Source organism: Lissotriton helveticus, chromosome 12 (assembly GCF_964261635.1).
Source record: "Lissotriton helveticus chromosome 12, aLisHel1.1, whole genome shotgun sequence".
NCBI classification, from domain to species: Eukaryota; Metazoa; Chordata; class Amphibia; order Caudata; family Salamandridae; genus Lissotriton; species Lissotriton helveticus.
The window spans coordinates 657349129-657371289 of NC_136073.1; the positions used below are offsets into that span (position 1 = coordinate 657349129).

General features: G+C 46.6%; 21 non-coding genes across 21 annotated transcripts; all 21 read left to right on the forward strand.

The window, feature by feature from the left end:
* Positions 1-356: 356 nt before the first annotated feature.
* Positions 357-471, forward strand: LOC144800540 (U5 spliceosomal RNA). Its single transcript, XR_013604435.1, has one exon. It is a non-coding gene; the product is annotated as a U5 spliceosomal RNA (small nuclear RNA).
* Positions 472-1406: 935 nt separating this feature from the next.
* Positions 1407-1521, forward strand: LOC144801467 (U5 spliceosomal RNA). Its single transcript, XR_013605274.1, has one exon. It is a non-coding gene; the product is annotated as a U5 spliceosomal RNA (small nuclear RNA).
* A 935-nt stretch (positions 1522-2456) lies between these two features.
* On the forward strand, positions 2457-2571 carry LOC144801468 (U5 spliceosomal RNA). The gene has a single exon (XR_013605275.1). It is a non-coding gene; the product is annotated as a U5 spliceosomal RNA (small nuclear RNA).
* A 935-nt stretch (positions 2572-3506) lies between these two features.
* On the forward strand, positions 3507-3621 carry LOC144800807 (U5 spliceosomal RNA). The gene has a single exon (XR_013604691.1). It is a non-coding gene; the product is annotated as a U5 spliceosomal RNA (small nuclear RNA).
* Positions 3622-4556: 935 nt separating this feature from the next.
* LOC144801469 (U5 spliceosomal RNA) lies at positions 4557-4671 on the forward strand. The gene has a single exon (XR_013605276.1). It is a non-coding gene; the product is annotated as a U5 spliceosomal RNA (small nuclear RNA).
* Positions 4672-5606: 935 nt separating this feature from the next.
* On the forward strand, positions 5607-5721 carry LOC144801470 (U5 spliceosomal RNA). Its single transcript, XR_013605277.1, has one exon. It is a non-coding gene; the product is annotated as a U5 spliceosomal RNA (small nuclear RNA).
* A 935-nt stretch (positions 5722-6656) lies between these two features.
* On the forward strand, positions 6657-6771 carry LOC144800078 (U5 spliceosomal RNA). The gene has a single exon (XR_013603996.1). It is a non-coding gene; the product is annotated as a U5 spliceosomal RNA (small nuclear RNA).
* A 935-nt stretch (positions 6772-7706) lies between these two features.
* Positions 7707-7821, forward strand: LOC144801471 (U5 spliceosomal RNA). Its single transcript, XR_013605278.1, has one exon. It is a non-coding gene; the product is annotated as a U5 spliceosomal RNA (small nuclear RNA).
* A 935-nt stretch (positions 7822-8756) lies between these two features.
* LOC144800691 (U5 spliceosomal RNA) lies at positions 8757-8872 on the forward strand. The gene has a single exon (XR_013604579.1). It is a non-coding gene; the product is annotated as a U5 spliceosomal RNA (small nuclear RNA).
* Positions 8873-9807: 935 nt separating this feature from the next.
* Positions 9808-9922, forward strand: LOC144801472 (U5 spliceosomal RNA). The gene has a single exon (XR_013605279.1). It is a non-coding gene; the product is annotated as a U5 spliceosomal RNA (small nuclear RNA).
* A 935-nt stretch (positions 9923-10857) lies between these two features.
* LOC144801473 (U5 spliceosomal RNA) lies at positions 10858-10972 on the forward strand. The gene has a single exon (XR_013605280.1). It is a non-coding gene; the product is annotated as a U5 spliceosomal RNA (small nuclear RNA).
* A 935-nt stretch (positions 10973-11907) lies between these two features.
* Positions 11908-12022, forward strand: LOC144800080 (U5 spliceosomal RNA). The gene has a single exon (XR_013603998.1). It is a non-coding gene; the product is annotated as a U5 spliceosomal RNA (small nuclear RNA).
* A 935-nt stretch (positions 12023-12957) lies between these two features.
* LOC144800081 (U5 spliceosomal RNA) lies at positions 12958-13072 on the forward strand. Its single transcript, XR_013603999.1, has one exon. It is a non-coding gene; the product is annotated as a U5 spliceosomal RNA (small nuclear RNA).
* A 935-nt stretch (positions 13073-14007) lies between these two features.
* LOC144801474 (U5 spliceosomal RNA) lies at positions 14008-14122 on the forward strand. The gene has a single exon (XR_013605281.1). It is a non-coding gene; the product is annotated as a U5 spliceosomal RNA (small nuclear RNA).
* Positions 14123-15057: 935 nt separating this feature from the next.
* Positions 15058-15172, forward strand: LOC144800843 (U5 spliceosomal RNA). Its single transcript, XR_013604726.1, has one exon. It is a non-coding gene; the product is annotated as a U5 spliceosomal RNA (small nuclear RNA).
* Positions 15173-16107: 935 nt separating this feature from the next.
* Positions 16108-16222, forward strand: LOC144800483 (U5 spliceosomal RNA). Its single transcript, XR_013604381.1, has one exon. It is a non-coding gene; the product is annotated as a U5 spliceosomal RNA (small nuclear RNA).
* Positions 16223-17157: 935 nt separating this feature from the next.
* LOC144801475 (U5 spliceosomal RNA) lies at positions 17158-17272 on the forward strand. The gene has a single exon (XR_013605282.1). It is a non-coding gene; the product is annotated as a U5 spliceosomal RNA (small nuclear RNA).
* Positions 17273-18207: 935 nt separating this feature from the next.
* Positions 18208-18322, forward strand: LOC144800082 (U5 spliceosomal RNA). The gene has a single exon (XR_013604000.1). It is a non-coding gene; the product is annotated as a U5 spliceosomal RNA (small nuclear RNA).
* A 935-nt stretch (positions 18323-19257) lies between these two features.
* Positions 19258-19372, forward strand: LOC144800083 (U5 spliceosomal RNA). Its single transcript, XR_013604001.1, has one exon. It is a non-coding gene; the product is annotated as a U5 spliceosomal RNA (small nuclear RNA).
* A 935-nt stretch (positions 19373-20307) lies between these two features.
* On the forward strand, positions 20308-20422 carry LOC144801477 (U5 spliceosomal RNA). Its single transcript, XR_013605284.1, has one exon. It is a non-coding gene; the product is annotated as a U5 spliceosomal RNA (small nuclear RNA).
* Positions 20423-21357: 935 nt separating this feature from the next.
* On the forward strand, positions 21358-21472 carry LOC144800439 (U5 spliceosomal RNA). Its single transcript, XR_013604341.1, has one exon. It is a non-coding gene; the product is annotated as a U5 spliceosomal RNA (small nuclear RNA).
* Positions 21473-22161: the final 689 nt, after the last annotated feature.

Sequence of the window (22161 nt, forward strand, 5' to 3'; positions counted from 1 at the left end):
GGAAGGATGGTGTGGAAAGCGTAAAATCGCTGGGGGACAAAAGTCCTACAGTGTCACTTCACCTAAAGCCTGATGCACGCTTCCCGTTCCCCTTGCCCAGCAGCCGCAACGCCTCCTAATGAGCTGAGGTGTGTACAGAAAAGAATTTGCATATTTCCAGACAGACGCATGGGAACTGTCCACCTTTTTGATTTTCTGTGCTTTGAGCAGAGACTCTGAAAATTGGGCCTGCTTCCCTCACTGGCCTGGTTCTTGTCCTCTTTCTTAGAGCCTAAAAATACCTCTCAGGTCCTCACCCTCGCAATGACGGGGTCTTTGATGTGGTGCCACTTACCCCCAGAGAGCCATATTCTAACTTACTCTGGTTTCTCATCAAAACGAAAAAATCTTTCGCCTTTTACTAAAGATTTCCGTGGAGAGGAACATTTACGAGTTTATTCAATTTTTTTAAGCCTTACCACCGGTGAGGCTGTTTATTTTGTGTTTAAAAGAAAAGCATTAGAAATTGGTGAATATATCTGCGAGTTGTCTGCTGCTGTTTTTTGGGGACATGAGCTTAGGTGTTTTATTCCTGAACTCTCTGCTTGCTCATTTGCATAGACAGAGTGCAGGAGAGGTGCATCATGGGAAAGAGCTTGTGCAGTGCATGAGATTGCTTTTCGTGACTATCTTGGAATTTCACGATAGCAGGCAGTATGTTTTCTCCTCTCTTAATATTCCTGCTGTCAGAGGCCAGACGTCACCCTCCTTTTTCAAGGTGGCACCTAGACTCACGCTGTGCTTTTCATAGGGCTTGCCTGTTATTTGTGCACGTTAGAGGTGCCCCATAGAGGTTGGCCAATCCTGAGTCGGTGCCCTGAGAGGGTGGCCAATCCTGAGTCAGATTCCTCTCAGGTACACTTGAAGCGGCACGCCAGTCCTGTTTCATGTGCCTCTAGCCTAGACAGATATATACTTCCATATTCAGGTTTAATGAAAGTACGTGCAAAAAAGGGACTTAAAGTGCATGGCTATGTGCAGAGCACAGTGGTGGCTCACAGCCTAACGATTGGAAGGATGGTGTGGAAAGCGTAAAATCGCTGGGGGACAAAAGTCCTACAGTGTCACTTCACCTAAAGCCTGATGCACGCTTCCCGTTCCCCTTGCCCAGCAGCCGCAACGCCTCCTAATGAGCTGAGGTGTGTACAGAAAAGAATTTGCATATTTCCAGACAGACGCATGGGAACTGTCCACCTTTTTGATTTTCTGTGCTTTGAGCAGAGACTCTGAAAATTGGGCCTGCTTCCCTCACTGGCCTGGTTCTTGTCCTCTTTCTTAGAGCCTAAAAATACCTCTCAGGTCCTCACCCTCGCAATGACGGGGTCTTTGATGTGGTGCCACTTACCCCCAGAGAGCCATATTCTAACTTACTCTGGTTTCTCTTCAAAACGAAAAAATCTTTCGCCTTTTACTAAAGATTTCCGTGGAGAGGAACATTTACGAGTTTATTCAATTTTTTTAAGCCTTACCACAGGTGAGGCTGTTTATCGTGTGTTTAAAAGAAAAGCATTAGAAATTGGTGAATATATCTGCGAGTTGTCTGCTGCTGTTTTTTGGGGACATGAGCTTAGGTGTTTTATTCCTGAACTCTCTGCTTGCTCATTTGCATCGACAGAGTGCAGGAGAGGTGCATCATGGGACAGAGCTTGTGCAGTGCATGAGATTGCTTTTCGTGACTATCTTGGAATTTCACGATAGCAGGCAGTATGTTTTCTCCTCTCTTAATATTCCTGCTGTCAGAGGCCAGACGTCACCCTCCTTTTTCAAGGTGGCACCTAGACTCACGCTGTGCTTTTCATAGGGCTTGCCCGTTATTTGTGCACGTTAGAGGTGCCCCATAGAGGTTGGCCAATCCTGAGTCGGTGCCCTGAGAGGGTGGCCAATCCTGAGTCAGATTCCTCTCAGGTACACTTGAAGCGGCACGCCAGTCCTGTTTCATGTGCCTCTAGCCTAGACAGATATATACTTCTATATTCAGGTTTAATGAAAGTACGTGCGAAAAAGGGACTTAAAGTGCATGGCTATGTGGGGAGCACAGTGGTGGCTCACAGCCTATCGATTGGAAGGATGGTGTGGAAAGCGTAAAATCTCTGGGGGACAAAAGTCCTACAGTGTCACTTCACCTAAAGCCTGATGCACGCTTCCCGTTCCCCTTGCCCAGCAGCCGCAACGCCTCCTAATGAGCTGAGGTGTGTACAGAAAAGAATTTGCATATTTCCAGACAGACGCATGGGAACTGTCCACCTTTTTGATTTTCTGTGCTTTGAGCAGAGACTCTGAAAATTGGGCCTGCTTCCCTCACTGGCCTGGTTCTTGTCCTCTTTCTTAGAGCCTAAAAATACCTCTCAGGTCCTCACCCTCGCAATGACGGGGTCTTTGATGTGGTGCCACTTACCCCCAGAGAGCCATATTCTAACTTACTCTGGTTTCTCTTCAAAACGAAAAAATCTTTCGCCTTTTACTAAAGATTTCCGTGGAGAGGAACATTTACGAGTTTATTCAATTTTTTTAAGCCTTACCACAGGTGAGGCTGTTTATCGTGTGTTTAAAAGAAAAGCATTAGAAATTGGTGAATATATCTGCGAGTTGTCTGCTGCTGTTTTTTGGGGACATGAGCTTAGGTGTTTTATTCCTGAACTCTCTGCTTGCTCATTTGCATCGACAGAGTGCAGGAGAGGTGCATCATGGGACAGAGCTTGTGCAGTGCATGAGATTGCTTTTCGTGACTATCTTGGAATTTCACGATAGCAGGCAGTATGTTTTCTCCTCTCTTAATATTCCTGCTGTCAGAGGCCAGACGTCACCCTCCTTTTTCAAGGTGGCACCTAGACTCACGCTGTGCTTTTCATAGGGCTTGCCCGTTATTTGTGCACGTTAGAGGTGCCCCATAGAGGTTGGCCAATCCTGAGTCGGTGCCCTGAGAGGGTGGCCAATCCTGAGTCAGATTCCTCTCAGGTACACTTGAAGCGGCACGCCAGTCCTGTTTCATGTGCCTCTAGCCTAGACAGATATATACTTCTATATTCAGGTTTAATGAAAGTACGTGCGAAAAAGGGACTTAAAGTGCATGGCTATGTGCAGAGCACAGTGGTGGCTCACAGCCTAACGATTGGAAGGATGGTGTGGAAAGCGTAAAATCGCTGGGGTACAAAAGTCCTACAGTGCCACTTCACCTAAAGCCTGATGCACGCTTCCCGTTCCCCTTGCCCAGCAGCCGCAACGCCTCCTAATGAGCTGAGGTGTGTACAGAAAAGAATTTGCATATTCCCAGACAGACGCATGGGAACTGTCCACCTTTTTGATTTTCTGTGCTTTGAGCAGAGACTCTGAAAATTGGGCCTGCTTCCCTCACTGGCCTGGTTCTTGTCCTCTTTCTTAGATTTTGAAAATACCTCTCAGGTCCTCACCCTCGCAATGACGGGGTCTTTGATGTGGTGCCACTTACCCCCAGAGAGCCATATTCTAACTTACTCTGGTTTCTCTTCAAAACGAAAAAATCTTTCGCCTTTTACTAAAGATTGCCGTGGAGAGGAACATTTACGAGTTTATTCAATTTTTTTAAGCCTTACCACCGGTGAGGCTGTTTATCTTGTGTTTAAAAGAAAAGCATTAGAAATTGGTGAATATATCTGCGAGTTGTCTGCTGCTGTTTTTTGGGGACATGAGCTTAGGTGTTTTATTCCTGAACTCTCTGCTTGCTCATTTGCATAGACAGAGTGCAGGAGAGGTGCATCATGGGAAAGAGCTTGTGCAGTGCATGAGATTGCTTTTCGTGACTATCTTGGAATTTCACGATAGCAGGCAGTATGTTTTCTCCTCTCTTAATATTCCTGCTGTCAGAGGCCAGACGTCACCCTCCTTTTTCAAGGTGGCACCTAAACTCACGCTGTGCTTTTCATAGGGCTTGCCTGTTATTTGTGCACGTTAGAGGTGCCCCATAGAGGTTGGCCAATCCTGAGTCGGTGCCCTGAGAGGGTGGCCAATCCTGAGTCAGATTCCTCTCAGGTACACTTGAAGCGGAACGCCAGTCCTGTTTCATGTGCCTCTAGCCTAGACAGATATATACTTCCATATTCAGGTTTAATGAAAGTACGTGCGAAAAAGGGACTTAAAGTGCATGGCTATGTGCAGAGCACAGTGGTGGCTCACAGCCTAACGATTGGAAGGATGGTGTGGAAAGCGTAAAATCGCTGGGGGACAAAAGTCCTACAGTGCCACTTCACCTAAAGCCTGATGCACGCTTCCCGTTCCCCTTGCCCAGCAGCCGCAACGCCTCCTAATGAGCTGAGGTGTGTACAGAAAAGAATTTGCATATTCCCAGACAGACGCATGGGAACTGTCCACCTTTTTGATTTTCTGTGCTTTGAGCAGAGACTCTGAAATTTGGGCCTGCTTCCCTCACTGGCCTGGTTCTTGTCCTCTTTCTTAGAGCCTAAAAATACCTCTCAGGTCCTCACCCTCGCAATGACGGGGTCTTTGATGTGGTGCCACTTACCCCCAGAGAGCCATATTCTAACTTACTCTGGTTTCTCTTCAAAACGAAAAAATCTTTCGCCTTTTACTAAAGATTTCCGTGGAGAGGAACATTTACGAGTTTATTCAATTTTTTTAAGCCTTACCACAGGTGAGGCTGTTTATCGTGTGTTTAAAAGAAAAGCATTAGAAATTGGTGAATATATCTGCGAGTTGTCTGCTGCTGTTTTTTGGGGACATGAGCTTAGGTGTTTTATTCCTGAACTCTCTGCTTGCTCATTTGCATTGACAGAGTGCAGGAGAGGTGCATCATGGGAAAGAGCTTGTGCAGTGCATGAGATTGCTTTTCGTGACTATCTTGGAATTTCACGATAGCAGGCAGTATGTTTTCTCCTCTCTTAATATTCCTGCTGTCAGAGGCCAGACGTCACCCTCCTTTTTCAAGGTGGCACCTAGACTCACGCTGTGCTTTTCATAGGGCTTGCCCGTTATTTGTGCACGTTAGAGGTGCCCCATAGAGGTTGGCCAATCCTGAGTCGGTGCCCTGAGAGGGTGGCCAATCCTGAGTCAGATTCCTCTCAGGTACACTTGAAGCGGCACGCCAGTCCTGTTTCATGTGCCTCTAGCCTAGACAGATATATACTTCTATATTCAGGTTTAATGAAAGTACGTGCGAAAAAGGGACTTAAAGTGCATGGCTATGTGCAGAGCACAGTGGTGGCTCACAGCCTATCGATTGGAAGGATGGTGTGGAAAGCGTAAAATCGCTGGGGGACAAAAGTCCTACAGTGTCACTTCACCTAAAGCCTGATGCACGCTTCCCGTTCCCCTTGCCCAGCAGCCGCAACGCCTCCTAATGAGCTGAGGTGTGTACAGAAAAGAATTTGCATATTTCCAGACAGACGCATGGGAACTGTCCACCTTTTTGATTTTCTGTGCTTTGAGCAGAGACTCTGAAAATTGGGCCTGCTTCCCTCACTGGCCTGGTTCTTGTCCTCTTTCTTAGAGCCTAAAAATACCTCTCAGGTCCTCACCCTCGCAATGACGGGGTCTTTGATGTGGTGCCACTTACCCCCAGAGAGCCATATTCTAACTTACTCTGGTTTCTCTTCAAAACGAAAAAATCTTTCGCCTTTTACTAAAGATTTCCGTGGAGAGGAACATTTACGAGTTTATTCAATTTTTTTAAGCCTTACCACAGGTGAGGCTGTTTATCGTGTGTTTAAAAGAAAAGCATTAAAAATTGGTGAATATATCTGCGAGTTGTCTGCTGCTGTTTTTTGGGGACATGAGCTTAGGTGTTTTATTCCTGAACTCTCTGCTTGCTCATTTGCATCGACAGAGTGCAGGAGAGGTGCATCATGGGACAGAGCTTGTGCAGTGCATGAGATTGCTTTTCGTGACTATCTTGGAATTTCACGATAGCAGGCAGTATGTTTTCTCCTCTCTTAATATTCCTGCTGTCAGAGGCCAGACGTCACCCTCCTTTTTCAAGGTGGCACCTAGACTCACGCTGTGCTTTTCATAGGGCTTGCCCGTTATTTGTGCACGTTAGAGGTGCCCCATAGAGGTTGGCCAATCCTGAGTCGGTGCCCTGAGAGGGTGGCCAATCCTGAGTCAGATTCCTCTCAGGTACACTTGAAGCGGCACGCCAGTCCTGTTTCATGTGCCTCTAGCCTAGACAGATATATACTTCTATATTCAGGTTTAATGAAAGTACGTGCGAAAAAGGGACTTAAAGTGCATGGCTATGTGCAGAGCACAGTGGTGGCTCACAGCCTAACGATTGGAAGGATGGTGTGGAAAGCGTAAAATCGCTGGGGTACAAAAGTCCTACAGTGCCACTTCACCTAAAGCCTGATGCACGCTTCCCGTTCCCCTTGCCCAGCAGCCGCAACGCCTCCTAATGAGCTGAGGTGTGTACAGAAAAGAATTTGCATATTCCCAGACAGACGCATGGGAACTGTCCACCTTTTTGATTTTCTGTGCTTTGAGCAGAGACTCTGAAATTTGGGCCTGCTTCCCTCACCGGCCTGGTTCTTGTCCTCTTTCTTAGATTTTGAAAATACCTCTCAGGTCCTCACCCTCGCAATGACGGGGTCTTTGATGTGGTGCCACTTACCCCCAGAGAGCCATATTCTAACTTACTCTGGTTTCTCTTCAAAACGAAAAAATCTTTCGCCTTTTACTAAAGATTTCCGTGGAGAGGAACATTTACGAGTTTATTCAATTTTTTTAAGCCTTACCACCGGTGAGGCTGTTTATTTTGTGTTTAAAAGAAAAGCATTAGAAATTGGTGAATATATCTGCGAGTTGTCTGCTGCTGTTTTTTGGGGACATGAGCTTAGGTGTTTTATTCCTGAACTCTCTGCTTGCTCATTTGCATAGACAGAGTGCAGGAGAGGTGCATCATGGGAAAGAGCTTGTGCAGTGCATGAGATTGCTTTTCGTGACTATCTTGGAATTTCACGATAGCAGGCAGTATGTTTTCTCCTCTCTTAATATTCCTGCTGTCAGAGGCCAGACGTCACCCTCCTTTTTCAAGGTGGCACCTAGACTCACGCTGTGCTTTTCATAGGGCTTGCCTGTTATTTGTGCACGTTAGAGGTGCCCCATAGAGGTTGGCCAATCCTGAGTCGGTGCCCTGAGAGGGTGGCCAATCCTGAGTCAGATTCCTCTCAGGTACACTTGAAGCGGCACGCCAGTCCTGTTTCATGTGCCTCTAGCCTAGACAGATATATACTTCCATATTCAGGTTTAATGAAAGTACGTGCGAAAAAGGGACTTAAAGTGCATGGCTATGTGCAGAGCACAGTGGTGGCTCACAGCCTAACGATTGGAAGGATGGTGTGGAAAGCGTAAAATCGCTGGGGGACAAAAGTCCTACAGTGTCACTTCACCTAAAGCCTGATGCACGCTTCCCGTTCCCCTTGCCCAGCAGCCGCAACGCCTCCTAATGAGCTGAGGTGTGTACAGAAAAGAATTTGCATATTTCCAGACAGACGCATGGGAACTGTCCACCTTTTTGATTTTCTGTGCTTTGAGCAGAGACTCTGAAAATTGGGCCTGCTTCCCTCACTGGCCTGGTTCTTGTCCTCTTTCTTAGAGCCTAAAAATACCTCTCAGGTCCTCACCCTCGCAATGACGGGGTCTTTGATGTGGTGCCACTTACCCCCAGAGAGCCATATTCTAACTTACTCTGGTTTCTCTTCAAAACGAAAAAATCTTTCGCCTTTTACTAAAGATTTCCGTGGAGAGGAACATTTACGAGTTTATTCAATTTTTTTAAGCCTTACCACAGGTGAGGCTGTTTATCGTGTGTTTAAAAGAAAAGCATTAGAAATTGGTGAATATATCTGCGAGTTGTCTGCTGCTGTTTTTTGGGGACATGAGCTTAGGTGTTTTATTCCTGAACTCTCTGCTTGCTCATTTGCATCGACAGAGTGCAGGAGAGGTGCATCATGGGACAGAGCTTGTGCAGTGCATGAGATTGCTTTTCGTGACTATCTTGGAATTTCACGATAGCAGGCAGTATGTTTTCTCCTCTCTTAATATTCCTGCTGTCAGAGGCCAGACGTCACCCTCCTTTTTCAAGGTGGCACCTAGACTCACGCTGTGCTTTTCATAGGGCTTGCCCGTTATTTGTGCACGTTAGAGGTGCCCCATAGAGGTTGGCCAATCCTGAGTCGGTGCCCTGAGAGGGTTGCCAATCCTGAGTCAGATTCCTCTCAGGTACACTTGAAACGGCACGCCAGTCCTGTTTCATGTGCCTCTAGCCTAGACAGATATATACTTCTATATTCAGGTTTAATGAAAGTACGTGCGAAAAAGGGACTTAAAGTGCATGGCTATGTGCAGAGCACAGTGGTGGCTCACAGCCTAACGATTGGAAGGATGGTGTGGAAAGCGTAAAATCGCTGGGGTACAAAAGTCCTACAGTGCCACTTCACCTAAAGCCTGATGCACGCTTCCCGTTCCCCTTGCCCAGCAGCCGCAATGCCTCCTAATGAGCTGAGGTGTGTACAGAAAAGAATTTGCATATTCCCAGACAGACGCATGGGAACTGTCCACCTTTTTGATTTTCTGTGCTTTGAGCAGAGACTCTGAAATTTGGGCCTGCTTCCCTCACCGGCCTGGTTCTTGTCCTCTTTCTTAGATTTTGAAAATACCTCTCAGGTCCTCACCCTCGCAATGACGGGGTCTTTGATGTGGTGCCACTTACCCCCAGAGAGGCATATTCTAACTTACTCTGGTTTCTTTTCAAAACGAAAAAATCTTTCGCCTTTTACTAAAGATTTCCGTGGAGAGGAACATTTACGAGTTTATTCAAATTTTTTTAAGCCTTACCACCGGTGAGGCTGTTTATTTTGTGTTTAAAAGAAAAGCATTAGAAATTGGTGAATATATCTGCGAGTTGTCTGCTGCTGTTTTTTGGGGACATGAGCTTAGGTGTTTTATTCCTGAACTCTCTGCTTGCTCATTTGTATAGACAGAGTGCAGGAGAGGTGCATCATGGGAAAGAGCTTGTGCAGTGCATGAGATTGCTTTTCGTGACTATCTTGGAATTTCACGATAGCAGGCAGTATGTTTTCTCCTCTCTTAATATTCCTGCTGTCAGAGGCCAGACGTCACCCTCCTTTTTCAAGGTGGCACCTAGACTCACGCTGTGCTTTTCATAGGGCTTGCCCGTTATTTGTGCACGTTAGAGGTGCCCCATAGAGGTTGGCCAATCCTGAGTCGGTGCCCTGAGAGGATGGCCAATCCTGAGTCAGATTCCTCTCAGGTACACTTGAAGCGGCACGCCAGTCCTGTTTCATGTGCCTCTAGCCTAGACAGATATATACTTCCATATTCAGGTTTAATGAAAGTACGTGCGAAAAAGGGACTTAAAGTGCATGGCTATGTGCAGAGCACAGTGGTGGCTCACAGCCTAACGATTGGAAGGATGGTGTGGAAAGCGTAAAATCGCTGGGGGACAAAAGTCCTACAGTGCCACTTCACCTAAAGCCTGATGCACGCTTCCCGTTCCCCTTTCCCAGCAGCCGCAACGCCTCCTAATGAGCTGAGGTGTGTACAGAAAAGAATTTGCATATTCCCAGACAGACGCATGGGAACTGTCCACCTTTTTGATTTTCTGTGCTTTGAGCAGAGACTCTGAAATTTGGGCCTGCTTCCCTCACTGGCCTGGTTCTTGTCCTCTTTCTTAGAGCCTAAAAATACCTCTCAGGTCCTCACCCTCGCAATGACGGGGTCTTTGATGTGGTGCCACTTACCCCCAGAGAGCCATATTCTAACTTACTCTGGTTTCTCTTCAAAACGAAAAAATCTTTCGCCTTTTACTAAAGATTTCCGTGGAGAGGAACATTTACGAGTTTATTCAATTTTTTTAAGCCTTACCACAGGTGAGGCTGTTTATCGTGTGTTTAAAAGAAAAGCATTAGAAATTGGTGAATATATCTGCGAGTTGTCTGCTGCTGTTTTTTGGGGACATGAGCTTAGGTGTTTTATTCCTGAACTCTCTGCTTGCTCATTTGCATTGACAGAGTGCAGGAGAGGTGCATCATGGGAAAGAGCTTGTGCAGTGCATGAGATTGCTTTTCGTGACTATCTTGGAATTTCACGATAGCAGGCAGTATGTTTTCTCCTCTCTTAATATTCCTGCTGTCAGAGGCCAGACGTCACCCTCCTTTTTCAAGGTGGCACCTACACTCACGCTGTGCTTTTCATAGGGCTTGCCCGTTATTTGTGCACGTTAGAGGTGCCCCATAGAGGTTGGCCAATCCTGAGTCGGTGCCCTGAGAGGGTGGCCAATCCTGAGTCAGATTCCTCTCAGGTACACTTGAAGCGGCACGCCAGTCCTGTTTCATGTGCCTCTAGCCTAGACAGATATATACTTCTATATTCAGGTTTAATGAAAGTACGTGCGAAAAAGGGACTTAAAGTGCATGGCTATGTGCAGAGCACAGTGGTGGCTCACAGCCTATCGATTGGAAGGATGGTGTGGAAAGCGTAAAATCGCTGGGGGACAAAAGTCCTACAGTGTCACTTCACCTAAAGCCTGATGCACGCTTCCCGTTCCCCTTGCCCAGCAGCCGCAACGCCTCCTAATGAGCTGAGGTGTGTACAGAAAAGAATTTGCATATTTCCAGACAGACGCATGGGAACTGTCCACCTTTTTGATTTTCTGTGCTTTGAGCAGAGACTCTGAAAATTGGGCCTGCTTCCCTCACTGGCCTGGTTCTTGTCCTCTTTCTTAGAGCCTAAAAATACCTCTCAGGTCCTCACCCTCGCAATGACGGGGTCTTTGATGTGGTGCCACTTACCCCCAGAGAGCCATATTCTAACTTACTCTGGTTTCTCTTCAAAACGAAAAAATCTTTCGCCTTTTACTAAAGATTTCCGTGGAGAGGAACATTTACGAGTTTATTCAATTTTTTTAAGCCTTACCACAGGTGAGGCTGTTTATCGTGTGTTTAAAAGAAAAGCATTAGAAATTGGTGAATATATCTGCGAGTTGTCTGCTGCTGTTTTTTGGGGACATGAGCTTAGGTGTTTTATTCCTGAACTCTCTGCTTGCTCATTTGCATCGACAGAGTGCAGGAGAGGTGCATCATGGGACAGAGCTTGTGCAGTGCATGAGATTGCTTTTCGTGACTATCTTGGAATTTCACGATAGCAGGCAGTATGTTTTCTCCTCTCTTAATATTCCTGCTGTCAGAGGCCAGACGTCACCCTCCTTTTTCAAGGTGGCACCTAGACTCACGCTGTGCTTTTCATAGGGCTTGCCCGTTATTTGTGCACGTTAGAGGTGCCCCATAGAGGTTGGCCAATCCTGAGTCGGTGCCCTGAGAGGGTGGCCAATCCTGAGTCAGATTCCTCTCAGGTACACTTGAAGCGGCACGCCAGTCCTGTTTCATGTGCCTCTAGCCTAGACAGATATATACTTCTATATTCAGGTTTAATGAAAGTACGTGCGAAAAAGGGACTTAAAGTGCATGGCTATGTGCAGAGCACAGTGGTGGCTCACAGCCTAACGATTGGAAGGATGGTGTGGAAAGCGTAAAATCGCTGGGGTACAAAAGTCCTACAGTGCCACTTCACCTAAAGCCTGATGCACGCTTCCCGTTCCCCTTGCCCAGCAGCCGCAACGCCTCCTAATGAGCTGAGGTGTGTACAGAAAAGAATTTGCATATTCCCAGACAGACGCATGGGAACTGTCCACCTTTTTGATTTTCTGTGCTTTGAGCAGAGACTCTGAAATTTGGGCCTGCTTCCCTCACCGGCCTGGTTCTTGTCCTCTTTCTTAGATTTTGAAAATACCTCTCAGGTCCTCACCCTCGCAATGACGGGGTCTTTGATGTGGTGCCACTTACCCCCAGAGAGCCATATTCTAACTTACTCTGGTTTCTCTTCAAAACGAAAAAATCTTTCGCCTTTTACTAAAGATTTCCGTGGAGAGGAACATTTACGAGTTTATTCAATTTTTTTAAGCCTTACCACCGGTGAGGCTGTTTATTTTGTGTTTAAAAGAAAAGCATTAGAAATTGGTGAATATATCTGCGAGTTGTCTGCTGCTGTTTTTTGGGGACATGAGCTTAGGTGTTTTATTCCTGAACTCTCTGCTTGCTCATTTGTATAGACAGAGTGCAGGAGAGGTGCATCATGGGAAAGAGCTTGTGCAGTGCATGAGATTGCTTTTCGTGACTATCTTGGAATTTCACGATAGCAGGCAGTATGTTTTCTCCTCTCTTAATATTCCTGCTGTCAGAGGCCAGACGTCACCCTCCTTTTTCAAGGTGGCACCTAGACTCACGCTGTGCTTTTCATAGGGCTTGCCCGTTATTTGTGCACGTTAGAGGTGCCCCATAGAGGTTGGCCAATCCTGAGTCGGTGCCCTGAGAGGGTGGCCAATCCTGAGTCAGATTCCTCTCAGGTACACTTGAAGCGGCACGCCAGTCCTGTTTCATGTGCCTCTAGCCTAGACAGATATATACTTCTATATTCAGGTTTAATGAAAGTACGTGCGAAAAAGGGACTTAAAGTGCATGGCTATGTGCAGAGCACAGTGGTGGCTCACAGCCTAACGATTGGAAGGATGGTGTGGAAAGCGTAAAATCGCTGGGGTACAAAAGTCCTACAGTGCCACTTCACCTAAAGCCTGATGCACGCTTCCCGTTCCCCTTGCCCAGCAGCCGCAACGCCTCCTAATGAGCTGAGGTGTGTACAGAAAAGAATTTGCATATTCCCAGACAGACGCATGGGAACTGTCCACCTTTTTGATTTTCTGTGCTTTGAGCAGAGACTCTGAAATTTGGGCCTGCTTCCCTCACCGGCCTGGTTCTTGTCCTCTTTCTTAGATTTTGAAAATACCTCTCAGGTCCTCACCCTCGCAATGACGGGGTCTTTGATGTGGTGCCACTTACCCCCAGAGAGCCATATTCTAACTTACTCTGGTTTCTCTTCAAAACGAAAAAATCTTTCGCCTTTTACTAAAGATTTCCGTGGAGAGGAACATTTACGAGTTTATTCAATTTTTTTAAGCCTTACCACCGGTGAGGCTGTTTATTTTGTGTTTAAAAGAAAAGCATTAGAAATTGGTGAATATATCTGCGAGTTGTCTGCTGCTGTTTTTTGGGGACATGAGCTTAGGTGTTTTATTCCTGAACTCTCTGCTTGCTCATTTGCATAGACAGAGTGCAGGAGAGGTGCATCATGGGAAAGAGCTTGTGCAGTGCATGAGATTGCTTTTCGTGACTATCTTGGAATTTCACGATAGCAGGCAGTATGTTTTCTCCTCTCTTAATATTCCTGCTGTCAGAGGCCAGACGTCACCCTCCTTTTTCAAGGTGGCACCTAGACTCACGCTGTGCTTTTCATAGGGCTTGCCTGTTATTTGTGCACGTTAGAGGTGCCCCATAGAGGTTGGCCAATCCTGAGTCGGTGCCCTGAGAGGGTGGCCAATCCTGAGTCAGATTCCTCTCAGGTACACTTGAAGCGGCACGCCAGTCCTGTTTCATGTGCCTCTAGCCTAGACAGATATATACTTCCATATTCAGGTTTAATGAAAGTACGTGCGAAAAAGGGACTTAAAGTGCATGGCTATGTGCAGAGCACAGTGGTGGCTCACAGCCTAACGATTGGAAGGATGGTGTGGAAAGCGTAAAATCGCTGGGGGACAAAAGTCCTACAGTGTCACTTCACCTAAAGCCTGATGCACGCTTCCCGTTCCCCTTGCCCAGCAGCCGCAACGCCTCCTAATGAGCTGAGGTGTGTACAGAAAAGAATTTGCATATTTCCAGACAGACGCATGGGAACTGTCCACCTTTTTGATTTTCTGTGCTTTGAGCAGAGACTCTGAAAATTGGGCCTGCTTCCCTCACTGGCCTGGTTCTTGTCCTCTTTCTTAGAGCCTAAAAATACCTCTCAGGTCCTCACCCTCGCAATGACGGGGTCTTTGATGTGGTGCCACTTACCCCCAGAGAGCCATATTCTAACTTACTCTGGTTTCTCTTCAAAACGAAAAAATCTTTCGCCTTTTACTAAAGATTTCCGTGGAGAGGAACATTTACGAGTTTATTCAATTTTTTTAAGCCTTACCACAGGTGAGGCTGTTTATCGTGTGTTTAAAAGAAAAGCATTAGAAATTGGTGAATATATCTGCGAGTTGTCTGCTGCTGTTTTTTGGGGACATGAGCTTAGGTGTTTTATTCCTGAACTCTCTGCTTGCTCATTTGCATCGACAGAGTGCAGGAGAGGTGCATCATGGGACAGAGCTTGTGCAGTGCATGAGATTGCTTTTCGTGACTATCTTGGAATTTCACGATAGCAGGCAGTATGTTTTCTCCTCTCTTAATATTCCTGCTGTCAGAGGCCAGACGTCACCCTCCTTTTTCAAGGTGGCACCTAGACTCACGCTGTGCTTTTCATAGGGCTTGCCCGTTATTTGTGCACGTTAGAGGTGCCCCATAGAGGTTGGCCAATCCTGAGTCGGTGCCCTGAGAGGGTTGCCAATCCTGAGTCAGATTCCTCTCAGGTACACTTGAAGCGGCACGCCAGTCCTGTTTCATGTGCCTCTAGCCTAGACAGATATATACTTCTATATTCAGGTTTAATGAAAGTACGTGCGAAAAAGGGACTTAAAGTGCATGGCTATGTGCAGAGCACAGTGGTGGCTCACAGCCTAACGATTGGAAGGATGGTGTGGAAAGCGTAAAATCGCTGGGGTACAAAAGTCCTACAGTGCCACTTCACCTAAAGCCTGATGCACGCTTCCCGTTCCCCTTGCCCAGCAGCCGCAATGCCTCCTAATGAGCTGAGGTGTGTACAGAAAAGAATTTGCATATTCCCAGACAGACGCATGGGAACTGTCCACCTTTTTGATTTTCTGTGCTTTGAGCAGAGACTCTGAAATTTGGGCCTGCTTCCCTCACCGGCCTGGTTCTTGTCCTCTTTCTTAGATTTTGAAAATACCTCTCAGGTCCTCACCCTCGCAATGACGGGGTCTTTGATGTGGTGCCACTTACCCCCAGAGAGCCATATTCTAACTTACTCTGGTTTCTTTTCAAAACGAAAAAATCTTTCGCCTTTTACTAAAGATTTCTGTGGAGAGGAACATTTACGAGTTTATTCAATTTTTTTAAGCCTTACCACCGGTGAGGCTGTTTATTTTGTGTTTAAAAGAAAAGCATTAGAAATTGGTGAATATATCTGCGAGTTGTCTGCTGCTGTTTTTTGGGGACATGAGCTTAGGTGTTTTATTCCTGAACTCTCTGCTTGCTCATTTGTATAGACAGAGTGCAGGAGAGGTGCATCATGGGAAAGAGCTTGTGCAGTGCATGAGATTGCTTTTCGTGACTATCTTGGAATTTCACGATAGCAGGCAGTATGTTTTCTCCTCTCTTAATATTCCTGCTGTCAGAGGCCAGACGTCACCCTCCTTTTTCAAGGTGGCACCTAGACTCACGCTGTGCTTTTCATAGGGCTTGCCCGTTATTTGTGCACGTTAGAGGTGCCCCATAGAGGTTGGCCAATCCTGAGTCGGTGCCCTGAGAGGATGGCCAATCCTGAGTCAGATTCCTCTCAGGTACACTTGAAGCGGCACGCCAGTCCTGTTTCATGTGCCTCTAGCCTAGACAGATATATACTTCCATATTCAGGTTTAATGAAAGTACGTGCGAAAAAGGGACTTAAAGTGCATGGCTATGTGCAGAGCACAGTGGTGGCTCACAGCCTAACGATTGGAAGGATGGTGTGGAAAGCGTAAAATCGCTGGGGGACAAAAGTCCTACAGTGCCACTTCACCTAAAGCCTGATGCACGCTTCCCGTTCCCCTTGCCCAGCAGCCGCAACGCCTCCTAATGAGCTGAGGTGTGTACAGAAAAGAATTTGCATATTCCCAGACAGACGCATGGGAACTGTCCACCTTTTTGATTTTCTGTGCTTTGAGCAGAGACTCTGAAATTTGGGCCTGCTTCCCTCACTGGCCTGGTTCTTGTCCTCTTTCTTAGAGCCTAAAAATACCTCTCAGGTCCTCACCCTCGCAATGACGGGGTCTTTGATGTGGTGCCACTTACCCCCAGAGAGCCATATTCTAACTTACTCTGGTTTCTCTTCAAAATGAAAAAATCTTTCGCCTTTTACTAAAGATTTCCGTGGAGAGGAACATTTACGAGTTTATTCAATTTTTTTAAGCCTTACCACAGGTGAGGCTGTTTATCGTGTGTTTAAAAGAAAAGCATTAGAAATTGGTGAATATATCTGCGAGTTGTCTGCTGCTGTTTTTTGGGGACATGAGCTTAGGTGTTTTATTCCTGAACTCTCTGCTTGCTCATTTGCATTGACAGAGTGCAGGAGAGGTGCATCATGGGAAAGAGCTTGTGCAGTGCATGAGATTGCTTTTCGTGACTATCTTGGAATTTCACGATAGCAGGCAGTATGTTTTCTCCTCTCTTAATATTCCTGCTGTCAGAGGCCAGACGTCACCCTCCTTTTTCAAGGTGGCACCTACACTCACGCTGTGCTTTTCATAGGGCTTGCCCGTTATTTGTGCACGTTAGAGGTGCCCCATAGAGGTTGGCCAATCCTGAGTCGGTGCCCTGAGAGGGTGGCCAATCCTGAGTCAGATTCCTCTCAGGTACACTTGAAGCGGCACGCCAGTCCTGTTTCATGTGCCTCTAGCCTAGACAGATATATACTTCTATATTCAGGTTTAATGAAAGTACGTGCGAAAAAGGGACTTAAAGTGCATGGCTATGTGCAGAGCACAGTGGTGGCTCACAGCCTATCGATTGGAAGGATGGTGTGGAAAGCGTAAAATCGCTGGGGGACAAAAGTCCTACAGTGTCACTTCACCTAAAGCCTGATGCACGCTTCCCGTTCCCCTTGCCCAGCAGCCGCAACGCCTCCTAATGAGCTGAGGTGTGTACAGAAAAGAATTTGCATATTTCCAGACAGACGCATGGGAACTGTCCACCTTTTTGATTTTCTGTGCTTTGAGCAGAGACTCTGAAAATTGGGCCTGCTTCCCTCACTGGCCTGGTTCTTGTCCTCTTTCTTAGAGCCTAAAAATACCTCTCAGGTCCTCACCCTCGCAATGACGGGGTCTTTGATGTGGTGCCACTTACCCCCAGAGAGCCATATTCTAACTTACTCTGGTTTCTCTTCAAAACGAAAAAATCTTTCGCCTTTTACTAAAGATTTCCGTGGAGAGGAACATTTACGAGTTTATTCAATTTTTTTAAGCCTTACCACAGGTGAGGCTGTTTATCGTGTGTTTAAAAGAAAAGCATTAGAAATTGGTGAATATATCTGCGAGTTGTCTGCTGCTGTTTTTTGGGGACATGAGCTTAGGTGTTTTATTCCTGAACTCTCTGCTTGCTCATTTGCATCGACAGAGTGCAGGAGAGGTGCATCATGGGACAGAGCTTGTGCAGTGCATGAGATTGCTTTTCGTGACTATCTTGGAATTTCACGATAGCAGGCAGTATGTTTTCTCCTCTCTTAATATTCCTGCTGTCAGAGGCCAGACGTCACCCTCCTTTTTCAAGGTGGCACCTAGACTCACGCTGTGCTTTTCATAGGGCTTGCCCGTTATTTGTGCACGTTAGAGGTGCCCCATAGAGGTTGGCCAATCCTGAGTCGGTGCCCTGAGAGGGTGGCCAATCCTGAGTCAGATTCCTCTCAGGTACACTTGAAGCGGCACGCCAGTCCTGTTTCATGTGCCTCTAGCCTAGACAGATATATACTTCTATATTCAGGTTTAATGAAAGTACGTGCGAAAAAGGGACTTAAAGTGCATGGCTATGTGCAGAGCACAGTGGTGGCTCACAGCCTAACGATTGGAAGGATGGTGTGGAAAGCGTAAAATCGCTGGGGTACAAAAGTCCTACAGTGCCACTTCACCTAAAGCCTGATGCACGCTTCCCGTTCCCCTTGCCCAGCAGCCGCAACGCCTCCTAATGAGCTGAGGTGTGTACAGAAAAGAATTTGCATATTCCCAGACAGACGCATGGGAACTGTCCACCTTTTTGATTTTCTGTGCTTTGAGCAGAGACTCTGAAATTTGGGCCTGCTTCCCTCACCGGCCTGGTTCTTGTCCTCTTTCTTAGATTTTGAAAATACCTCTCAGGTCCTCACCCTCGCAATGACGGGGTCTTTGATGTGGTGCCACTTACCCCCAGAGAGCCATATTCTAACTTACTCTGGTTTCTCTTCAAAACGAAAAAATCTTTCGCCTTTTACTAAAGATTTCCGTGGAGAGGAACATTTACGAGTTTATTCAATTTTTTTAAGCCTTACCACCGGTGAGGCTGTTTATTTTGTGTTTAAAAGAAAAGCATTAGAAATTGGTGAATATATCTGCGAGTTGTCTGCTGCTGTTTTTTGGCGACATGAGCTTAGGTGTTTTATTCCTGAACTCTCTGCTTGCTCATTTGTATAGACAGAGTGCAGGAGAGGTGCATCATGGGAAAGAGCTTGTGCAGTGCATGAGATTGCTTTTCGTGACTATCTTGGAATTTCACGATAGCAGGCAGTATGTTTTCTCCTCTCTTAATATTCCTGCTGTCAGAGGCCAGACGTCACCCTCCTTTTTCAAGGTGGCACCTAGACTCACGCTGTGCTTTTCATAGGGCTTGCCCGTTATTTGTGCCCGTTAGAGGTGCCCCATAGAGGTTGGCCAATCCTGAGTCGGTGCCCTGAGAGGGTGGCCAATCCTGAGTCAGATTCCTCTCAGGTACACTTGAAGCGGCACGCCAGTCCTGTTTCATGTGCCTCTAGCCTAGACAGATATATACTTCTATATTCAGGTTTAATGAAAGTACGTGCGAAAAAGGGACTTAAAGTGCATGGCTATGTGCAGAGCACAGTGGTGGCTCACAGCCTATCGATTGGAAGGATGGTGTGGAAAGCGTAAAATCGCTGGGGGACAAAAGTCCTACAGTGTCACTTCACCTAAAGCCTGATGCACGCTTCCCGTTCCCCTTGCCCAGCAGCCGCAACGCCTCCTAATGAGCTGAGGTGTGTACAGAAAAGAATTTGCATATTTCCAGACAGACGCATGGGAACTGTCCACCTTTTTGATTTTCTGTGCTTTGAGCAGAGACTCTGAAAATTGGGCCTGCTTCCCTCACTGGCCTGGTTCTTGTCCTCTTTCTTAGAGCCTAAAAATACCTCTCAGGTCCTCACCCTCGCAATGACGGGGTCTTTGATGTGGTGCCACTTACCCCCAGAGAGCCATATTCTAACTTACTCTGGTTTCTCTTCAAAACGAAAAAATCTTTCGCCTTTTACTAAAGATTTCCGTGGAGAGGAACATTTACGAGTTTATTCAATTTTTTTAAGCCTTACCACCGGTGAGGCTGTTTATTTTGTGTTTAAAAGAAAAGCATTAGAAATTGGTGAATATATCTGCGAGTTGTCTGCTGCTGTTTTTTGGGGACATGAGCTTAGGTGTTTTATTCCTGAACTCTCTGCTTGCTCATTTGCATAGACAGAGTGCAGGAGAGGTGCATCATGGGAAAGAGCTTGTGCAGTGCATGAGATTGCTTTTCGTGACTATCTTGGAATTTCACGATAGCAGGCAGTATGTTTTCTCCTCTCTTAATATTCCTGCTGTCAGAGGCCAGACGTCACCCTCCTTTTTCAAGGTGGCACCTAGACTCACGCTGTGCTTTTCATAGGGCTTGCCTGTTATTTGTGCACGTTAGAGGTGCCCCATAGAGGTTGGCCAATCCTGAGTCGGTGCCCTGAGAGGGTGGCCAATCCTGAGTCAGATTCCTCTCAGGTACACTTGAAGCGGCACGCCAGTCCTGTTTCATGTGCCTCTAGCCTAGACAGATATATACTTCCATATTCAGGTTTAATGAAAGTACGTGCAAAAAAGGGACTTAAAGTGCATGGCTATGTGCAGAGCACAGTGGTGGCTCACAGCCTAACGATTGGAAGGATGGTGTGGAAAGCGTAAAATCGCTGGGGGACAAAAGTCCTACAGTGTCACTTCACCTAAAGCCTGATGCACGCTTCCCGTTCCCCTTGCCCAGCAGCCGCAACGCCTCCTAATGAGCTGAGGTGTGTACAGAAAAGAATTTGCATATTTCCAGACAGACGCATGGGAACTGTCCACCTTTTTGATTTTCTGTGCTTTGAGCAGAGACTCTGAAAATTGGGCCTGCTTCCCTCACTGGCCTGGTTCTTGTCCTCTTTCTTAGAGCCTAAAAATACCTCTCAGGTCCTCACCCTCGCAATGACGGGGTCTTTGATGTGGTGCCACTTACCCCCAGAGAGCCATATTCTAACTTACTCTGGTTTCTCTTCAAAACGAAAAAATCTTTCGCCTTTTACTAAAGATTTCCGTGGAGAGGAACATTTACGAGTTTATTCAATTTTTTTAAGCCTTACCACAGGTGAGGCTGTTTATCGTGTGTTTAAAAGAAAAGCATTAGAAATTGGTGAATATATCTGCGAGTTGTCTGCTGCTGTTTTTTGGGGACATGAGCTTAGGTGTTTTATTCCTGAACTCTCTGCTTGCTCATTTGCATCGACAGAGTGCAGGAGAGGTGCATCATGGGACAGAGCTTGTGCAGTGCATGAGATTGCTTTTCGTGACTATCTTGGAATTTCACGATAGCAGGCAGTATGTTTTCTCCTCTCTTAATATTCCTGCTGTCAGAGGCCAGACGTCACCCTCCTTTTTCAAGGTGGCACCTAGACTCACGCTGTGCTTTTCATAGGGCTTGCCCGTTATTTGTGCACGTTAGAGGTGCCCCATAGAGGTTGGCCAATCCTGAGTCGGTGCTCTGAGAGGGTGGCCAATCCTGAGTCAGATTCCTCTCAGGTACACTTGAAGCGGCACGCCAGTCCTGTTTCATGTGCCTCTAGCCTAGACAGATATATACTTCTATATTCAGGTTTAATGAAAGTACGTGCGAAAAAGGGACTTAAAGTGCATGGCTATGTGCAGAGCACAGTGGTGGCTCACAGCCTAACGATTGGAAGGATGGTGTGGAAAGCGTAAAATCGCTGGGGTACAAAAGTCCTACAGTGCCACTTCACCTAAAGCCTGATGCACGCTTCCCGTTCCCCTTGCCCAGCAGCCGCAATGCCTCCTAATGAGCTGAGGTGTGTGCAGAAAAGAATTTGCATATTCCCAGACAGACGCATGGGAACTGTCCACCTTTTTGATTTTCTGTGCTTTGAGCAGAGACTCTGAAATTTGGGCCTGCTTTCCTCACCGGCCTGGTTCTTGTCCTCTTTCTTAGATTTTGAAAATACCTCTCAGGTCCTCACCCTCGCAATGACGGGGTCTTTGATGTGGTGCCACTTACCCCCAGAGAGCCATATTCTAACTTACTCTGGTTTCTTTTCAAAACGAAAAAATCTTTCGCCTTTTACTAAAGATTTCCGTGGAGAGGAACATTTACGAGTTTATTCAATTTTTTTAAGCCTTACCACCGGTGAGGCTGTTTATTTTGTGTTTAAAAGAAAAGCATTAGAAATTGGTGAATATATCTGCGAGTTGTCTGCTGCTGTTTTTTGGGGACATGAGCTTAGGTGTTTTATTCCTGAACTCTCTGCTTGCTCATTTGTATAGACAGAGTGCAGGAGAGGTGCATCATGGGAAAGAGCTTGTGCAGTGCATGAGATTGCTTTTCGTGACTATCTTGGAATTTCACGATAGCAGGCAGTATGTTTTCTCCTCTCTTAATATTCCTGCTGTCAGAGGCCAGACGTCACCCTCCTTTTTCAAGGTGGCACCTAGACTCACGCTGTGCTTTTCATAGGGCTTGCCCGTTATTTGTGCCCGTTAGAGGTGCCCCATAGAGGTTGGCCAATCCTGAGTCGGTGCCCTGAGAGGGTGGCCAATCATGAGTCAGATTCCTCTCAGGTACACTTGAAGCGGCACGCCAGTCCTGTTTCATGTGCCTCTAGCCTAGACAGATATATACTTCTATATTCAGGTTTAATGAAAGTACGTGCGAAAAAGGGACTTAAAGTGCATGGCTATGTGCAGAGCACAGTGGTGGCTCACAGCCTATCGATTGGAAGGATGGTGTGGAAAGCGTAAAATCGCTGGGGGACAAAAGTCCTACAGTGTCACTTCACCTAAAGCCTGATGCACGCTTCCCGTTCCCCTTGCCCAGCAGCCGCAAC